The sequence below is a fragment of the Diadema antillarum genome, unplaced genomic scaffold, assembly GCF_040938485.1.
Source record: "Diadema antillarum isolate AM-2024a unplaced genomic scaffold, OU_Dant_1.0 seq00001348_RagTag, whole genome shotgun sequence".
Lineage (NCBI taxonomy): Eukaryota > Metazoa > Echinodermata > Echinoidea > Diadematoida > Diadematidae > Diadema > Diadema antillarum.
The window spans coordinates 933,103-939,627 of NW_027272113.1; positions in this window are offsets into that span (position 1 = coordinate 933,103).

Here is a 6,525-nt window from a genome sequence, read left to right on the forward strand (position 1 = left end):
ATTTTTATGCGCAAGGTATCATGGCTGTAGAACCTATGTGATATGTTTTGTGTACCGGTATTTATTCACATAAAGGAATGTGTGAGCGTATGTGTGTGTGCGTGTGTGTGTGTGTGTGTGTGTGTGTGTGTGTGTGTGTGTGTTCTATTGTGCCTGGTCAATTTCTGCCTGCAAACTACCCTGGGTTCCAGGGTATACCGGGTAGTTTGCGGGTACAAACCCTTGTTGAGAGTAATAGAGTCTGCGCCAAGACTACAACATGCACTCAACTGGCACTGTCCCTCAGACTGTTGGGAGACGCTACAGTACAGGGTCTATGGGAAAATGTAGTCTTGACGCAGACTCCATACCGACCAACAAGGGTTTGTGCGTACAAACTAGCGGTCTGGCACCCCCTTTTCCGACCAGATATTTTGTCAGTTTTTATATTTTTCTGATGTACACCCATAGGACGTTCTTTTAGACCAAGTTTGGTTCATGGCCTCCATGGGGTAAATTACACCCGCCAAGGGCCCTTTTCGGGGGGTCCCTGGGGGCCTAACCCGCCCTCCGGGACCAGGCTGACGCGCATTTTGTTAATGAGGAGGGTGGTCCCAGCAACTCTGAGGGGTCAAACCTTTTGGGCTTGATGGGGTAAATTGAGTGGTCGCTAGCTCTCTGGCTATAATGCCAAGCCACACTTTTCAAGATGGCGACCTCCATGGGAGAAGACAGGAGGATGTCATAAAAATATCTACATCTTAACAGTGAGGAAACTTTTTAACGTACAAAAATGAGTGAATCTGATTCATCACATAACTTGTACTCTTTTGCCAGTTATGAAAATCGAGATGAGATAAACATTAACGAAATTTTAAGCATTTGACAAATATTTTTTTTTTTTGGTACTGTTGGGGTTAGCACTATTCTCATGCTAATTCTACTGATCATGACATTTTTTGCCAGTTTTTTTATCTTTGATGAACCTAACAGGAAAATACCACATCACTGATTTTAGGAGTATTTTAGCATTGTGCATTATGACCTATAAGAAAATTAATCAACGTTCATGGTCTATCCCAGCACCTTAAAGTTTCATTAGTGGGTTAGCACTTTATTCATGCTGACATTTCGCTTCAAAAGGAAAGCTTCCTCAAGATTGATTAGTAGTTATAAAACTGATGAAATGTATTGAAAATATAAATCTTCATTTGCTATGTGTGATTTTTTTTTTCATCGAAATGGTTTATTGTAATAAGTGTATTGTCTCTATAAAATTTACGATTTTTTCCCCGATGCAAGTGTGATCTGAAAACATTCATACGGGTAAAAAAAAATGTACGGATAGCTGGATATTTGTACATGTGCCTTATCTGTTAGTAATTTTCGCACGGTATACATGTACTTCATTTCGATCACTTCTGTTTCTTTTTTACTATACAATGTATGATTACTAAAGGTCCTCAATTATTGTACAGTCTTTTCATTTCACTATGTTCTATTTACCTTGTTCTCTGTTATCAAAAGAAGTGAAACATACGTTATGTCGGAAAATGAAATAAACTTTGAATTGAATTGAATTGAATTGAATTCTTACAGGGTTAGCACACTCGTGTAACAACATTTTTGAAATTGTCATTGATTAATTTGACATAAAATGGAGGTCCTGTGAATGAGAGAGTAACAACTCATGCACGTAAAAGATCCCGCTTCATTCATTCATCGTAAAGAGCAGGGTGTTTAACCCGGTGAAGTGGTCCCACCTCAAATCCAACTGGACCCCATGGAAGACCAGCTTAACGTAGCTTAATATGGGCTATCCAGCCATCGTATCAGATGGAAAATGAACAAACAAACAAACAAAATGCAATTTTGCTATGCTTTTACAGCCATATTTAGGGGGATTAGCTATAGACAGTAGAAAATGGATGAAAACAAAATGCATTTTTAATATCGATTGATTTACCTCAAATTTTCAACAACAAAAAAAAAAAATCCTGCCGCTGTCAATACAGCTGTGCTTCCCTGTACTTTTTTACATAACCGAGACACGATATTCACATGTCAGGCTTTGAAAGGATGTTACATTTATGATATAGCTGCAAACATTATTTTTCAAACCTAACGCTGTCGTATAAAATTCATAGTTTCACGTTGTTGATACCTCTACGGTTTCTCAATCTATATCAATTAACGTTGAAAGCAATCAAAGCGGAATTCAAAGCACCAATGCTGATAGTATCGTGGTGTTTTTTTTTACGTAATTTAATTGTGAGTCAATAGCTCCTTTTTTTCCACCACAGAATTTACCCTTTACACTTGGTATTTATCGTGCATTTTTATGAAGAAGTCTCCATGTTGGAAAGAAAATGTATGTGCTGTATTCTGTTACAAATTTCAATTATTTTTTTTCACAAGGTTGTTTTCAAGATTAATTTACAAAAAAGAAAGTTTCCTTAAAATCAATTTGGAGATTTGTGATTGATAAAACTATTGAAAGCATAGATTTTTCACTTTTTCGTGTATGTTTTTGTCACCGTAACAGCTTTGACATGAGAACATTTTTTTTTTGTTCCTAAATGATCTTCATGATCCAAATGTAGTCTGAAAACGTGCAAAATGTGTAAAATGTATGTGTATAAACACACCAACTTGGTATGATACGTATAAATTGGCAGTCACCATCTATTTTGGTCCTATTCGGCACAATGTATTTCAGCATGTATTGTCTATCCGAATATACGAAATTTGTAAGTGTTCAGACTTCTAAAGAGATTTTTTCCCAATTTTTAAAAACGTTCTTTTCATGGATTTTTTGCCATTAAGAGTTAGTCATTCATTTTGTGATAAGATTTTTCCTGCATAGCTTCACACAGCCTGCATTTACCAACGGAAATGGAGGAGGGGGATTCATTGAAGCATGTACATAACTCTCATACAACACTATTTTTTTTTTTTGTAAATTCGTTGTCATACAAAGATGGATTTTAGAGTACTATTGGTAATTTTGACACCTTAAGCAAGAAAACCATTATAGGTAAACAAGGCCTTAATGTCTACTTTATGGTTTTTATTCCCTTTAACAAAAGAGATGATAATCTCTGGAATAATGTTGATATGTACCAGTTTACGTAAGATTTTTTTCTGTGATCTAGATACTGTTAATCTAAAATGCGTTGTATGCATAATGCTGAAGAAGGGACTTTTTTCCATGCTTTTAGGTACACGGACGATGTAAAATCCTCAATGAGATATAACCACACCCCCCCCCTTGACAAGTCATATTATTCGTATGACACTGAATGCTTTGTCTTTTAAAACTTGAATTGTTGAAATATGGGTTAATATCTGCATTCCAAGATGTCTTTATGCGTATATGATTGATTCTGGACGCGTGTGTGAGTCTGAAATATAGTGTGCAAAGTTTGTCTTCATAATTCACACAGATTATACAATACAGACAGTTAATAACAAGTATATTTTGTTTTAATTTCACGTCACAAAGGAGGGTAACTCAAGTGTTACATTAATTGTCCACTTTGAGCGAAGATATATTGATATTTTGTGAGTTTTCAAAGAATAAAATGGATTTGTATACATGACGGATTTGGCTGCAATCAAGTGCTGAGCCACAAATTCAAAATGTGACTTGAAAAATCCTCTTGAATCCACCAAAATATCAGTGTAGTAAATTTCCCCAAGACACTATTCAATCTTGAGTATGTAAAGGTTCATATACGAAAAAAAATGGCCTTCTCGAGTCATTAATCTGATTTATGAATTTTTTCAAACTTTCAAAAGCGGTTATCTCAAAACGAACATTGTGTGGGCTAGCACTATGCACCGACAGGCCTATAAAGACGTTTGTTCCTTTGCAAATAAATATCAATTATGTACATCAACACAAATAATATGGTCACTTGTGGAGGAGACTGCATGAAAACCTGCTTACTCCTTCCCCATCTGACAATTTGATTAAAACTTAGTTATTAGGTTAAACCATGGATTTTATAGAATGCACACTTAGCAAAAGAAGAAAAAATGCTTATTCGTCATAGGAGACTTTGATAAAAATCATTATGTCATATACCATACCAAAGGTTATTTGACTGGCTATCAACCTGGTAGGTTAATGGAGAAATTGCACTCATGAGTGAACACATTTGTTTTTATCATCCAAGACACAAAAGTAAACATTGCAACATTTGCCATTTTGTTATTCATTTGCAAATGCCCTTCAAGGTAGCAATGATTACAACAGATCAAATTAACACCTAGACATGCATGAAATAGCAAAAAATAAGTTTTCGTTCCCTCGTATCTTTTTGTATCCTCAAACCAAAGCAAAGTGGAAAAATAAAAGGGGAAATAAGAATTTACGTCTAATCAAACTTCAAATGACACAGGGAGTAGGCCGCAAGGTTGATAAAAAAGACAGATTTTCTTTATTTCATTTTTTTCGGAATGTAATATTTCATGAGACAAATTCAAGAACAAAATAATACTTTCAATTTCCTTAATTTGAAATAACATTTCAAATGTCTACCAATTTTGTTGAAATTGTCTCTTTAATGCCCATTTCAATTTAGATTTGCGAGAAGATTCTTCATTTTCTCCATTAACTTTCGCCTTTATTCATCTTTAGGGACCACAGAAGCATTATTGAGATCATAGGTTTACTTTTGCTAATAAATTCTTGTTTTAAATTGTGTTTAACTTGCCTTTTGTTCTCATTGTTATATTATGGAAGAGCACTTACGCATGAATTACAACTTGGCAATTTTTTTCGATTTTTACTTTTGTGCCTTCGAAGAGACAAACGAATGTGTTCACTAATGCGTAAAAATTCCCGTTAGTTGATCTATACCAGGTAGTTACCTTTAACATGGTATATGAAATGTTAATATTCAGCTGAATATTGTAAGAGATTATGAAATTCAAAAAGTGTTTATTTTCTTCATTTCTGTTTTGCTGAGTGTATAATTATGAATAGTATTCAATGAAACCTTATTCTCTGCTGCTAAAAAAATATGAAATTCCTATGCCTTTTTCTAGAAATTAAATAAAATCTTAATTGAATTGAAAAAGATTGTGATGTGGGTGAGCGGCATTGTTTTGTAAATTGGAATGATTATTTCTTCACAGCAATGATATGGTATACAGTCACCTATAGATAACATTGAAAAGGTGGACTATTATCATAATCGTAGGTTTATGTAGGGTTTAGCGTACAGATGGGCAAAAAACACTCGAATTTTCATTTTGTCTATTTTTTGACTTTCTTTTATTTTGCCTTTCTTTTTCAGTATTTGTAAATTGGTTGCTTTCTGCTTACGTCCCAAGCCCTTGAAGAAGAACAGTACAGTGTCGAAAGCTTGGCAGCAATAAAAGGCAATACGTGCTGCACCCGTCACGTCTGTTTACTCGTATGCAATTAATGTATATATATATATGTATATATATATATATATATATATATATATATATATATTCGTATGTATGTGTGCATGTGTGTATGTGTGTTAGTTTGTCACCCGTGCTATTTTTTTTTTGCCAAATATATGTGACCGTACACCACAAAACGAACATAAAGTCGCACACACTGATTTTGCGTGAGGACTGAAAATAAGTGAAATGGGTCAACCTGGCCGATCTTGACTTTTTCATATTTTCTGAAAGAGCAGGTCTTCTTTTACTTTATGCTAAAATATGGTATCATAAAACGGGCGGGAAAGTGTGTTTTTTAGCAGTTTATCTCGAACAGTTTTGTTAGGATAGTGTGATTAGGTGTGTCTTTACAGTCCCTTTTTCATTTCAGAAAAATCTTATACACACTCTTCAATACCAACTCTAATAACTTTTGAAAAAATAGTGCTACCGCTTTGAAAGTTGGCACTAGTATGGACAGAATGTGTTAATGAGACATGCTGAATTTCAGTTTAATCAAATAATCCCTTCATTGTTGTTACACTGATGGTTTACTTCCTGTTTTTTGTCCCATTCATCGCACAGCCAGCACGGTTTGGTAAGGATTAAGCGCCTGAATAGACATGATACACACTGTACTTCAGAGCCTCTTTTCTCAGTTCACACTTTTCCTGAGTTAGTCCTTTCTTTCCAATATTTAGATAGGTTAGGAGAGTCCATTTGATTTGAGTTATACATCATTTTAAAGCTTAATGTCTGTTCTTTCAGAATATGGTCTTAACTAAAAATTCATGTTTGGCGACTTTTTGTTTGTTTTATGGTGCAGGGTCACATAATATTTAGAAATATTAAAAAAAAAAAAAAGATATTAACTCTTGATGTGCCAGGCCCAAAACCCCTAACGTGCCCAGAGGTTTTTACCTAATGCAAGAACGTTTCGAAACTGGACTGACAACGAAATTTAAAACCGCCATATCTCTGAAACTATTGACTGTTTTGAATTGAGTTCTACACAACACATATCAAGATAGTTTGTTCTTTCGTGTCATGTAGTCAGTTTACCACAATATTGTATCTGAATCTGAAATAGTGCAGAAATAGTTGATACATCAAAAAAAA